Source organism: Mustela lutreola, chromosome 4 (assembly GCF_030435805.1).
Source record: "Mustela lutreola isolate mMusLut2 chromosome 4, mMusLut2.pri, whole genome shotgun sequence".
In the NCBI taxonomy this organism is placed as follows: Eukaryota; Metazoa; Chordata; class Mammalia; order Carnivora; family Mustelidae; genus Mustela; species Mustela lutreola.
The window spans coordinates 45,096,851-45,111,700 of NC_081293.1; positions in this window are offsets into that span (position 1 = coordinate 45,096,851).

The following is a 14,850-nucleotide window of genomic DNA, read 5'->3' on the forward strand; positions in this document are numbered from 1 at the left end:
TAATTTACTCTCAAAGAGCTGATGACCTAGTTGGGGAAAACAAAACATTACATATAATGTAATATATTCTATAATATATTAGGAGAGAGAGTTGTGATTTGTAGGGATTTTATTTTTTTAATAGCAGTTATAATTTGGCGTTGCCTGGGTAGTACAGTCAGTAATAAGCATCCAACTCTTGGTTTTGGCTCAGGTCATGGTCTTAGGGTTGTGAGATGGAGTCAGACATTTTGGAGTTCATATGTCTGTCTGTCTTCCCTATGTCATATAATAATCCTTATAAGATAATGAAGCATAGCAATGATCTGTGTTTTGTATTTCTTCATTATAATAATCAATAATTATTATCCTGTATGTTTCTTCCTCAACTCTGAACTCTGCCCCAATAATAGCAATAAGTAGATTGTTTATGTATTCAGTTCAGAATGAATTAAACGGCATCAGAAAGGATGATTTACAAACCTACATTTCTCCTTCTTTTTCATCCATTTAAAACTAATGCATTATATTGTTCAAGTTTGAAGTAGTCCAAGAATATTCACACACTCAGACTTATTTTTGTCTATAAGTAGCTCTTGTTAAGTCCCTCATAGTCAAAGAAAATTAATACACTTTATTTTCTGAAATTTATTTTTATTTCCTATTCACTTATTTCATTACCAACCATGTCTTAAAACTCTTTATGGACCTGGTCTTCAATTTGAAGTGGATATGTGGAAATACATATAAAATGGCCTTTCCTCCAAGGAGCTCATAAGCTGGTTGGAGAAACAAAATGGAAACAAGTTAATAGGATGTAATGATGCCTCTGCAGAGACATGGACAAGACTTGGTGGGGCCATACAAGTGTGGCTGTTCCCTGGGGTTTGAAGGGAGCCTGCGAGTACATTATCTTAAAAACATGTGATTATCAATAGCGAAGACATTGAAACAACCCAGGTGTCCATTGATAGATGAATGGATAAAGAAAATGTAGTACACATGTGTACACACACACACAGAGTGGACTATTACTCAGTCATAAAAAAGATGAGAGCTTGTCATTTGCAACAATAGGGATCGATCTAGATGATATTATGCTAAGTGACATATGTCAGCCAAAGAAAGACAAATACCATGTGATTTCATTTATATGTGGAATCTAAAAAGCAAAGCAAACAAATTAACAAATAAATAACAAATAACAAATTAACAAATAAACAAAAAGCAGAAGCAGACCCACAAATGTGAAGAGACTGTGATTGCTAGAGAGGGAGAAAGTAGTGGGATGGGCAATATGGCAATATGGTGAAGGGGGGTAGGAGGTAACAGGTTTTCAGTCATGGAATAAATAAGTCACAGGGATAAAAAGTAACACATAGGAATATAGTCAGTTGTATTATAATAGCATTGTATGGTGACAGATGGTAGCTACAGTTATGGTGAGCATAACATACACTTTTTAGATCACTATGTGGTACGCCTCAAACTAATATAATGTGTGTCACCTATACTTCAATAAAAACAAATGAGAATGTATGTGATCATGGAATGTACTTCCTGAAAATGTGATCATGGAAAACCTTTTAATGCCCTTAAGACAAATTTGCTCTTCTAGCCTCCTGAGATCTGGCCATCTCATTTCTCTCCACTCACTTTGCTCTCTGTGCTCTATCCATATCAATCCTTATTCAGTCCACTCACAGTTCATTGCTTTTGCACTGTATATTTCCATTGCCTCAAAAACTTCATCTGTGCCTTACATCCTTCACTTAATTTGTCTAGTTCAGTATCTATCTAAAATCTATAGTAACACCACTTTCTCAAGGAACCCATCTTCATAGTTGGGGGACTAAGGGCATTTCCACAGTCTTTAATCCACCTAAATAAGTCCATTCATCTTCTACAGCAGACACACTTTGCATTCAAACATACAAACAAACTGAAGGTAAAAGGCTGAGAAGAATATATTGTGCAAACAGCAACTGTAAGAGAGATGTAATGACTGTACATATAACGGGTAAAATAGGCTTTTTTTTAAAGATTTTATTTATTTATTTGACAGACAGAGATCACAAGTAGGCAGAAAGGCAGGCAGAGAGAGAGGAAGGGAAACAGGCCCCCTGCTGAGCAGAGATTCCGATGTGGGACTCAATCCCAGGACCCTGAGATCATGACCTGAGCCGAAGGCAGCAGCTTAACCCACTGAGCCACCCAGGCGCCTTAAAATAGGCTTTAAAACAAAATATCTTACTTGACATAAAAAAAGAACATTTTATAATGATGACAGGGTCAATCCATTAGGAAGATACGATGATAATCATATATTCACCTAATAACATACTATCAAAATACATGAACAAAAACTGACAGGAACGAAAAGAGAAATAGATCACTCAACAATAGTTAGAGACTTCTAACCTGTCAATAATTGGTAGAACAACTACGTAGATGATCAACAAGGATATAGAAGACTGGAACAGCATTATAAACTAACTAGTCCTCAGAGACACCTAAAGAAAACCCTCCCCTACACCAGAATATATATTTTTCTCAAGTACACATGAGACATTCTACAGGATAGACTATATTATTAGGTCATAAATCTCAATAAATTTAAAATGACAAAATAAGAAATATCTTTTCTATAAAATGAAATTAGAAACTAATAGCGGGAAAATACACAAACACACATTAAACTACATTCTTCTGTATAATCAATGAGCAGAGGGTGAAATCAAAAGACAAATGAAAAATAGATTGAGATTAGAGAAAATGAATAGACAGCATGCTAAAATGTAGGAGATACAGCTAAATCAGTGCTTATAGGGAGATGTATAGTTGTAAAGGTATTAGGAAAGAAGGTATCAAATCAATAATTCTAGGAAAAGAACAAACTAAATAAAGTAGAAGGAAGAAAATAATAAAATCAGAGTGGAAATAATAAAAATTGAGAATAAAAAAACAGCAAAGAATATCAATGAAGCAAAAAACTAGTTCTTTGAGAAGAGCAACAAAATTGACAAACCTTTATTTAGACTAAGACAAAAGAACAAACATTCTAATAACTGGAATAAGAAATGAAAGATAGGGCACCACCACTAAATGTACAAACATAAAAAGTATTATAAACCAAAACTATGAACAGTTTAATGCCAATAAATTAGATCCATTAGGGAAATGGACAAATTCCAGAAGGACACAAATAACCATAACTGACTTAAGAAGCAAAAGACATTTATTTTATTTTATTTTATTTTATTTTATTTTAAAGATTTTATTTTATTTATTTGTCATAGAGAGAGAAGCGAGAGCAAGCATAGGCAGACAGTGTGGCAGGCAGAGGCAGAGGGAGAAGCAGACCCCCTGCCAAGCAAGGAGCCCGATGTGGGACTCGATACCAGGACGCTGGGATCATGACCTGAGCCGAAGGCAGCCGCTTAACCAACTGAGCCACCCAGGCATCCCAGAAGCAAAAGACATTTAAATAAATTCTATAACAACTGATGAGATTAATTTAGCAATCAAAAGCTGTTAAAAAGCCATTCTTAAAATTTATATGGAATTGTAAGAGACCTAGCATAGTCAAAAGAATTTTGAAAAATAAGTAGAACAACAACTAGAAGGCCTGGGGCCATGTGAAAGCCTTCAGTAGGCACTGCAACATGGTGTTGGAGAATGTGAAGGAGATGTGGACCGAGGTCCCCACGAGTGCCAAGGCAAGGCACCCAAGCCAGTCAACAAGGACAGCTGCCTCTCCAAGATGTTCCTGAAGGGGAACTCAGTCATTGTTGTCTTACAGGACTGCTCATCATTATCAGAATTCCCTCCCTCATACTGCAATGACCTGCCCTTTGTAATGGGAATAATAAAGATCTGTTTTCTCCTACAAAAAAATAAAAAAGAAGAAGAAACAAATATCGTTCAGTCATAAAAGCAATAAAGCACTAATACATGTTACAGTGTGAATGAACCTTGAAAACATTATGTTAAGCAAAAAAAGCCAGATATAAATGACCACATATGATATGATTTCACTCATATGATGTGACCAGATCAGGTTAAATGAACAGAAAGAGAAAGTAAATTTGTGGTAGCTTAGGCCTGGTGGGTGTCTTTGACATGGGATTTGAGAGGGTTGTGATACCTCAAAGGGTCTGAGGTTTATTTTTGAGGTGATAAATTGTTTTAAAACCAATGTGGCGATGGTTGTAAATATACTAAAAATCACTGAACTATATACTTTAAATATAGGAAGTGTATGGTATATGAATTATATGCCACTAAAGCTGTAAAAAAAAAAAAAAAAAGTGACAAATCCACTACTGGTCAACTTCAGCCTTGTAGGTTTACTTCTTGCTATGACCCAAACAGGGGCTATTGTTTTGTTCTCTAAATCCCTATTTAGTCTATGAATGGGCCTCAGAATTTATTTGCTATCAAGGTTTGAAGACTTTCTACTTCAAGAAGCTGATTTCTTATGTCCTGGGATATACAGACCAAGGTTAGCTCTTTCCTCCTTCAAACACATCTTATTGGCATGGTGAGATTTTTGTCCATTTTATTTTTTATTAATTTTTTTCTCTACCTTATTTTTCTCATTTTTCTTTTATTTTTGTTCTTTTTCCTATTTTTCTTTATTTCTTTTATATTCCTTTTATCATTTTTGGGGGGCATTTCTGGCATTTTTTTAAAAGATTTTATTTATTTATTTGACAGAGATCACAAGTAGGCAGAGAGACAGGCAGAGATAGAGGCAGAAGCAGGATCCCTGCTGAGCAGAGACCCCGATGTGGGGCTCGATCCCAGGACTCTGGGATCATAACCTGAGCTGGAAGCAGAAGCTTTAACCCACTGAGCTCCCCAGGCACCCCAAGGCATTTCTGGCATTTTTGTTTTGTTTTGTTTTTTTACTTTATATAAAGATTAGTTTGTCAAGTACTTAGAAATGATTTTCTTATCAAATGGTTTAACCAAACTTGTCACCAGCTTTCCCAATTTTAAGCCTACCTTGGAACACCTTGAGGGCAGGCCAAAAGTAAGTCCAGGAACTCCAGGGCCTTTCAGCGATCTTCGCTAAGGAGGAGATGCATAGTTGATTGGTTAGTCAACTATGACTAACCAGTTGACTGACCAGTTGGCAACTACCAAAGATAACTTGGCCAAGGTGAAGTTTTCCTGGCCCCTTCTGACTGGGAAAGAGGGAGCCATGATAATCAGTTTCCAGAAAATACCCATGAAGTCAGAATCCTTAAAGGCTTTGAATCATCCCAACATAGTTAAAATATTTGAGGTGATCAAGACTAAGAAAACACTGCTTCATGAAGTATGCTAGTGGAAGAGAGGTTTGATTACCTAGTGATTCATGGCATATGAAAGGAAAAAAGTCCTTGAGCAAATTACATTAGAAAGTGTTTGCTGTGTAGTACTGCAACCAGAAGTGAATTGTTTGTAGAGACTTAAAGGCAGAACACCTGCTCTTGGGTGTTGACATGAATATCAAGCGTGTAGACTGACTTCAGCAACCAATTCACCTCTGGAAACAAGCTGGATATCCTCGGTAACAGTTTCTCTTTTTCTGCTGCAGAACTATGCCAAAGTAAATCTTATCATGGACTAGAATTGGAGGTGTGGAACCTGAGGGTTATCTGATATACAGTGGTCATCTGATCCCTGCCTTCTGATGCACAGAATATCAAGAGGCTGTGAGAGCAGATACTGAGTGGAATATGCCATATTCCCTTCTACTTGTCCACAAAGTATGAAAACCTTCTCCAGAAACTTCTTTTTCTCAATCCCAACCAGGGCAGGCACTTTTGAGAAAATTATGAAAGATCTATGGATAAACATAGGTCAGATGAACTAAGCCTATCTGGAGCTCTCTATCACCTGACTATAATGACCTCTAGAGGACTGAGTTGATGGTATTAATGGGTTATATAAAGGATGACATCAAAGATTCACTGATAGACCAGAAATATGAGGTGATGATCACTTGTATGTTCCTTGTACACAAGATATCTGAGGCAAAAGGCTACATCATCACTCAAAATGCTAGCCTTTAGCATTCCTTCCATATCCCACATTATACAGTACAGCCTCTCTGCCAGCCACACCCAGTAGGGTTTCAGTGATCATGCCAGTTCTGCTATTCCCATCTCTGTGATTCTGAGAATACTCAGGGTAGCCTGAGAAACTGCAGAGATTGGACTGGTGTATTTCCCCTAGGAACCCTTCCTTTCCCCTGACTCTTCCTTGTTTTGTTTCTGTTTTTGTGTTTTTCTGTTTTTGTGGGGTTGGGGAGATGGTTCTGTTGAAATCATTTCTCTTCTCTCTACTTATGTCCTTCTCTTAGCTCCTAATGTCTATTATGATTTCTTTGAGCTGACTAGAATAAACCATTCTTTCTAATAGACTACATGTTACATAGTAAATGCATTTACATCATTCCGCCTGGTGCAAAAGGAAAGAAGCATATAGATGTAAAAATCTCTGGGTCAGATGGCTTAAATGATAATCACTTAAAATCAGGGGTGGCATGAGAAGACAGGAAAGCACTTCGTTGTTTCTGCAAAGAAAAATAAATTTTTCTCTGGAATAAATATAAGCCAATAAAGCTCAACAAAATGACCTCATGAGCATAAATGTTCTCCAGGCAAACACCATGAAGTGTTAAGATGAGCATATCTAACCTGTTGCAGTAAAGCTGTTTAGTGGTAAAAGCCCCCTGGATTTCATACCTCTAGGATAGATTAAATATTTTATCTTCAAAGGAACAATAAATCAGATAGGGAGAGCAAAGGAATTGACTTTATTTGATATTTGGTTTACTTTCCCTGGCATTTCGATGAGTCACCTTTTGGTGTTGATCTTCATTTCAGCTGCTGTTGTAGCTCCAAAGTCCTGAATGATGAGGAAAAAAAGAATGGTTTCATTTAGGAGAAGTAAATATTCCAGTAGCTGTGAACTTGGGATTTAAAAATAATTCTAACTTGCTGAAGGCAAACAGACCTAGCATAGAGTGAAGTGAGAGCAAATGGTAGAAAGACCTGTGTGGGTCCAGTACCTGAGTATATATGTAGTATATGGCTGGTCTGTGGCTTGCTTCTTGTTGTCTACTTCATTATCCCCCACCCCCAACTTTCTCCAGGGCTCATTCACCCACTGCTTTTCCAACTCTGCTTCTATAGACCAAGTGATTCCTTCATTCTTTTCATTTCTCTAATAAATATTTCCTTAGTGGCAACTGAGTACTATGATCATCTGTGAAGATACAATATTTAAAATAATTTATACTAGACAGATGCATTTAATAAATATTTCCTTAGTGGCAACTGAGTACTATGATTATCTGTGAAGATACAATATTTAAAATAATTTATACTAGACAGATGCATTAGCAAATATACTGTACTAAAAACTTTACGGTTGTAAAACTCTTAGCTTTTGAAACAGAGAATGATATAACTATTTGTGGGTAAAAATAAACAATGGATGAGCAGAAATATGAGCTGCAAATATATGGGGCCACATTTTAGAAAGACAGAGCTGGCATAAATTCACAGTCTAGAAGGTTCTCTGAGATAAGTAATGGAATATTACCATTAATATGCCATTACATATTAATGGGGTATAACGTAGTTATGACCTGTAGAAGAAATGGTGGTAGATTATGTAAGAGGATAAGTTGAGATCAGATTCTGAAGACCCCTAAAGAGATTGGTCTTTATCTAGGAGGTGAGTCATCAATGAATATGATCAGAAGAAATGTATATTTTACAATGATTATTCCATTTTCAGGATGGAGAATATGTATTATGCATTCCAGGGTCTAGATTTACTGACAATATGTAGAAAAAAATTTTTGAGACCGGAGTTTTTGCTAACACATACCAATTATCAAAGTTGTTGCTTTCAAAAAGAGAGATACATTTTTTAGTGAAATTACTGGTAAGTACAATTTTTCCCATGATTCAGTAGGTTATAGGAAGACGAGGTTATTTCTGCATATTTTAGAATTAAAGCAGGAAGTAATATAGTGAGTATAGAGACTCCAAATATCTGACTCTTTTTTGATCTTCAGTGATAGCCAGTAGACAAAGATACTGAACTACAACTAATACCCAATAGAAAATAACTGCTTACAGGAGGCATAATTTCAAATGCCAGTACAATATCAGTCTTGTCTTTGGTGAACTTTCCCTCCCATAACCCCTCTATATTTGAAACAATAAGGAATATGTCCCCAAAACCTGACTGCAGGTGATTGGACCAATGATGGATATATGACATAAGGATAATTAAGCCATTAGTTGGCTTAAACTGACCTAATACACCTATTCCCTAACTTGGTAAGGTACTTTACCTTGCCAAAAAAACCCCCAGGATTAGGACAACCACCTTTGGTATTACCAGGTAGCTTATTAAAAATGTAAAATCTCAGACTCTAATCAAGACCTCCTGAATCAATATGCATTTTACCAAGATTCCCAGGTGACTCACATTTGTATTACATTTTAAGAAGCACAACTCCAGACCAGCAGGTCTGACTCATGAAAATTTAAGTTAAGAAACACTGACAATAGGGGAGTTATTATCAGACTAGAAAGAAATACTTATAAACTATAACTGTGTTCATGTTCATAGCCAATTTTATGACTCCTTCTACTAAAAGTACCTGGAGCTACACCATATCTAGACTCTCTTTCTAGTTCCAAGTTTTTAGATTCTTTCTGTAATGTTTCTGTTCTTAAATTTTTTTAATAGAAGTCAAGCCTTTCATGTAGGTATTCATAATAAACTTTCCTTATATTGTCACCAATTAGAGATTCTTTATTTCCTATAATAAAAGTAGCCAAAATAAAACACTTCTTAGAGCAACAATCACCAAAAAGTTAACCTGAGCAAATCTCCAGTTCAGTCCAGTAATTCTAGAAAGAGCAACAATTTCTCTTGTGCATAAAATTAGCCACAATTCATTTCCCCCAGCCAGGACTGGTCAGTGAGGGAAAAAACAAATCACTCTCACTTAGGACATGCATTAATCTCCGTAGGCTAGCAAGATGGTATTCCTCGTACAGAAAAGGGACATTTACTCGTGACCTGAAAGAAAGAAGCCATGTCAAGAGAAATTTGTCCTCCCTTTGCATAGACAGAATCAGCTATCTTTGCTGATTTTTCTCTAGAGAGAAGAAAGAGTCTAATATATATAGTACAATTTTAAATTTGGGAGGTTTGGCTTTTTCCCAAGACCCTGCCCGGAAAATCTCTTTATTGACAATTCCTCTATCTTTTGTTCTCATAAATTTCTTTAAAGAATGTGGTATCTACCATTAATATTTTGTCTTGACCCATCGTTACAAGATATTTGAACTGGAGCTAGTTATTTAACCCTGCTGCTTCTCCATTTCTTTATCTATAACTGGGGTACATAAATGCCCTGTTATTCTTTCTATTTGATTTTATTCCATAATCAAATCCAATCAGATTATATTCACACACACACACACACACAACTATATATGTACATACATATATGTATATATGTATCTCTCTCTTATGCTTACATCAGTAATTATATATTTATACAATTTTCAATGTTAAATAAATGCAAGATATTCCTAAACTTTTCTGTAGTATCCTGGAACTTTTTCAATATTTTTTAGCAGTGAAATTTTTTGGTTAAAGAAAATATTGCATATTAAATAAATAAAAGAGCTGGTGGTCTAGTTAAAATCGTTATATGGTGATGAAAGTATATGATGTTCCAAGAAACTGACTCTTCAAAAACTATAACTAAATGTGGGCTTTCCTGGAAAAGAGTATGAAATCAGATTTCTGCATAACTTGAGACATCATGTATTCATCTACACAGCTATTTATAGAATGCCTGATCTCTATTATCAGGAACATGTCAGAAGATCTCAGTTTAGCTGGGAGGGAGATTTAAAAAAAATAGATGTGATACTATATAGTATTGCTAATTGATTTTTGAATAAGTGCTATTGGGGCACAAAGCTCTTATCAATTATCCCTGCCTAATGATACTAAGGGAAACTTTATTTGCCTAATGATGGTTGGGGAGAATAGAAGTAAGCTTATATTTAACCTCAACCTTTAAGAATTTATAGGAGATTGTCTGTAATATAAGTAAGCAGAGGCTGCTCCAAGCAAGAGGAAACATAGGAAGGTAAAGCCACAGTGGTATGAGTGATTGCCTTCAAAAACAGCAGATAGTCTAAGATTAAAGCTTAGTGTATGAGGGAGAGGAAGACAGTGGTGGAGAAAAGAAAAAAGATAATTCTGAGACCAAGTTGTGAAGAGCTTTGACTTTCATGGAAGCCCAGTTTCTTGGCAATAAATATTTCATAAAGAAAAACAAAAAGGCCAAATTGTTATTTTGGAAAAAATCTCTGTGGCAAAAAGAGTTTGCTGGTCATCTCCTTTTGTTCCTGAAGATGCAGAAACCATTCCGTCATCCTACTCTCTACTCTCCAGGAACATGACCTGCATAGATTGCATCAAGGTGCTGCCTTGACCTCTAGCTTCCAGTAAGGATTCATCAATGGGAGGTACCAGTAGGAGAGCTGAGGGGTAGAAGAGAGGTGAATGGGCTATTCTTTGCCTGCCTGCTTTCTCCCTGATGGGTCACTCCGGTGAACTCCATCCCTTTTTTAAAGGCCACAGCTCCCACGATGTGGCTTTCTTTAGGTTTAAGTGATCTGTTCCTACTTTTCCTTCTCTAACATTTATTTATTTATGTTTTATTTACATTAGCATGGACTCAAAACATTTTAATTTTATTCACTGGGGTTATAATCTGCTCCTATCACATATTTTCAAGTAAAATTGTCAGTCTTGGATGTAGAAAGTCCTTTAAGTTGGTTCTAATGTTCTCTTGATGCGTCCCAGCATTCCTTGAACATTCCCGTACTTTGGGGCTCAACACAATATTCTAGGTTCCTCTTGCACATTTAGTGCCCCAGCTCTAGAATCACTCATTCTCCCTGGAGCTCTGGTTCCTCTTAGTGGTTCTAGGTGGGTTCATTATGGTTGTGGTGCAACTCCTGACCCTCTCAGCAAACAGACCAAGGGAGGGTCTACCAATTTACCTTGGTAACTGCATATCTAATCTAACCCTAAAGGATTCATTCTAGTTTTCTCCTTTCCATATGTTTAATTCCCTTCTTGAAGTATCAGAAACCTGGTTGTCATTATTCTTAGTATATATTTATCTGTTTGTCCAATCCCAGAATATATGGAAATTAGTTTCAGAATTGCTAACTCATATTACTGAGAAAAGGAAACTCCCTCAGGTCTAGGGAATGATGGTAGGTCTCTGTTGTCACTAGCCCTGGGATATTTCTTACTGGTTTCCTTAAACTCTGTGACAACTTTGCTAACAGTCTTTTTATTAGACACTTAAGCCACTCATTGACTCTACCATTTTCTCTCTACTGGGGCCATAACCAATAGAATGTGTTAGAGAGTGGTTGCTTATAAGGGATTAGAATGTATAGTAAGAGTCAGTCTGCCCTAGCTTTTGTCTGTCTGTAGGCAAGGAGAACTTTGTGTCAGCAGCAATGGATTGATCCAGTTCTTAAATTAAACAGGAGAAAAACTGGGGCACCTGGGTGGCTCAGTTTGTTGAGTGTCTGCCTTTGGCTCAGGTCATGATACCAGGGTCCTGGGATTGGGCCCTGCAACCAGCTCCCTGCTCAGTGGGGAGTCTGCTTCTCCTTCTCTCTCTGCCTCCACATTTGTGTGTGTGCTCTCTCTCTCTCTCAAATAAATAAAATCTTCAAAAAAAAAAAAAGGAACAAAACTATAGTAAACTAGGCAAGAAGAACATTATGAGATGTATGTAGACAGAGATCTAGGGAAAGGTATCTACCATTTATACATTCCAGTCAAATAAATACAAATGTGTTATACCAGCTGGTTATTCTCACTCTGATTAATAACATTCTGTTATTTTGGCTTCTCCACTTGTATCTAATTGGGATCTACCTGACAATTCCTCCACATCTACTTCTTCATTGACAAGACACATGAAGGAACACAGAACATTTCTTCAAAAGTCTATGTCATAATGTGGCATAAAGAAATGTTGGGCCAGGGGTGCCTGGGTGGTAGAGGCAGTTGAGTATCTGACTCTTGATTTGGCTCAGGTCATGCTCTCAGACTTTTGAGATCAAGCTCCCCAGGAGAGGCTCCAAGCTCAGCAGGAAGTCTGCTTGAGATTCTCTCTCTGTCCATCTCCTTTTGTCCCTCTTCCCTTCCCACTCTTTCTCACATACATATTCTCTCTCTCTTTAACATAAATATAATTTTTTCTTTTTATTAAAAGGAATGTTGGCCTGGAAAACCTAAAATTTTCTAATAACTACCTGAATGTGTACATTTACTTCTGGACAGAAGAGAATCAGAGCTGAGATCCTAAGACTGAGAAAAAAAAATAGCTAGATTAATAATTGCAGTTTTTATTGACTATGTGACAGGACTTTTCTTATATTACATTTTGCAATAAATAAAAATAATATATCAATCATCAGACATGGAGCTCCTGAGCACTACAGCTAAGAATTTAAAGACGTACAAGTGTTCTTAAGGGAAATATAATCATTTACATTGCTTTTGTGTAAAATTGCTTATACTATTTGGTTCAGAAACAAACTCTTCTCATTAATTTTAAGAAATGATGAGACATGACATACAAGGGTTGGTATTAAATCATTTTTATTACATCACTACTTTGAATAATTAAATCTTGAAAACTTGTGAAAATGTTCAACATTGGTAGTTGAATGTACTAAATGTACTTTGAAGATTTTATACTTTGGTTCAATAAATAATGGTGGACAATTATAACATATTAAAGGAAAAAAGCAAGACATAAAATGGGAAATTCATCTATTAACTCAGATTAAAAATATTAAGAATTATAGACGTAATTCATGAGAGTTTGAAAAATAATATGAATGTAAATGAACATAAATTGGTCATTTGGGGAAGATGCTAATGTTCCAAATAATTATTTTGAAAAAAAAAAACAGGTAATTGATTTCAAAAAATAAAAATTGTCTTAATTTTTCTATTAAAAATATACCAACAGATATCCAGGTAAAAGTTGAAGGGAAATTTTTATTTATAGAATTATTCTAAGTAATAGAAGAAGAATAGAACTGAATTATTGCTACTTTTGTCACACTTAATGAATTAATGAATGTAAGCAACATTTTTTCTTTTTTCTTTTTTAAGATTTTATTTATTTATTTGACAGAGATCACAAGTAGGCAGAGAGGCAGGCAGAAAGAAAGAGGGGGCAGGCTCCCCACTGAGTAGAGAGTCCGATATGGGGCTCAATCCCAGAACCCTGAGATCATGACCCAAGCCAAAGACAGAGGCTTTAACCCACTGAGGCACCCAGGTGCCCCAGCAATATTTTTCATTAGCTGCTCGCATCACAAAAATAGAGAAACTAGATATTATATATGCCTTGATGGGGGAATAAAATGAATAATGTTGTCTATGAATATGAAATATATTTCCCCTCTCAAAACATCAAAACAGTCAGGTCAAACCTCTAGACTTAGTAATTTAGAGGAAACAGAGATGAAGAAGAACCTAGTGAGTAATTTCTCCATAGTAATATTAAAAAAAATTTGCAAGAGAATGAAAAATTTGGAGAGGAACACCTGTAGATAAAAAGAGATGTGAAAACACTATTAACCAAGTGGTAAATGCTATTTTTGTTATGAGATTCTGATTCAGACTATTATAGAAATTAGGACATGAGTCAATAGGAAAAATTAACTGGATATTTGATGAAATAAGGGGGTTATTTTATTTTTAGTTGAACAATGGTCTGGAGAATATGTTAAAAGATTTGGGGTGTCTGAGTGGCTTCGTTGGTTAGGAGCCCTGCATCCCTAATCAGTGGAGAGTTTGCTTGTTCCTTCTCCCTTTTCTCCTCCCCCTGCTCACACTCTCTCTTTCTCCTTCTATGTGTTAAACAGATAGAAGACTTTTTCTTAAAAAAAATTTAAAAAAAGGAAGAAAAGAGTTATCTTTTACTAAAATAAGTCTAGCTCAAATATGGTATCAGGAATTTCCTTAAAATTCATTGCATAGAAAAATAAGTATAAAAGAGAAAAAAAACTGGCCAGATTTCATTGTTATAGAACTGGATGATGTGTGCATGGATGTTTCTTAGACTAGAAAATCTAATTGTGTATATAACTAGAATTTTCTATAATAAGATATAAAAATAAGTAAACAAATATATAAAGGGAATATAACATGGGACACAAATTCAGTAGAGGCAATAAAAGGAAGAAAACCACCTTACGTTTTTCTCAAAGTGGAGAAAAATTTTTTCTGTTATATGCATGTTTAAAAAAATGTCTTCCTTTGGAGAATTTCTAGGAGCTCTGGAATTTCCAGCAGCTAAAATTTCAGTTGTATATGCTCTCCTGCCATTCCTCTATCAGAATTCAAGGCAAACCAAGAAACTGAGAAAAATTATCATTATATTTTTTGTGACTAGTTTCAAATACCAAAAAGTCTGCTGCCTTGTATCAGATTTTCTAACTGTGTAGTGTTAATATACAGAGAGGCCGTCAGTATTATGATATTAAAATTTTAATCAACCAATTTGTTGAATTTTCATACAGTTTTTCTTTTGTAAGAGGTTTTCTCTTGATTCTCTTGAATTTCTAAGATAAGTATCAATAGCATCTACAGTAATGAAAACTTTATCTTTTCTAGTATTTATATTTTTCATTTTTTATGTTTATCTGCTTGAAATGGTGATTGATGTGAAATATTGTGAAATATTGGTGAAGACAATAGCCATTTTTGCTCATTCCT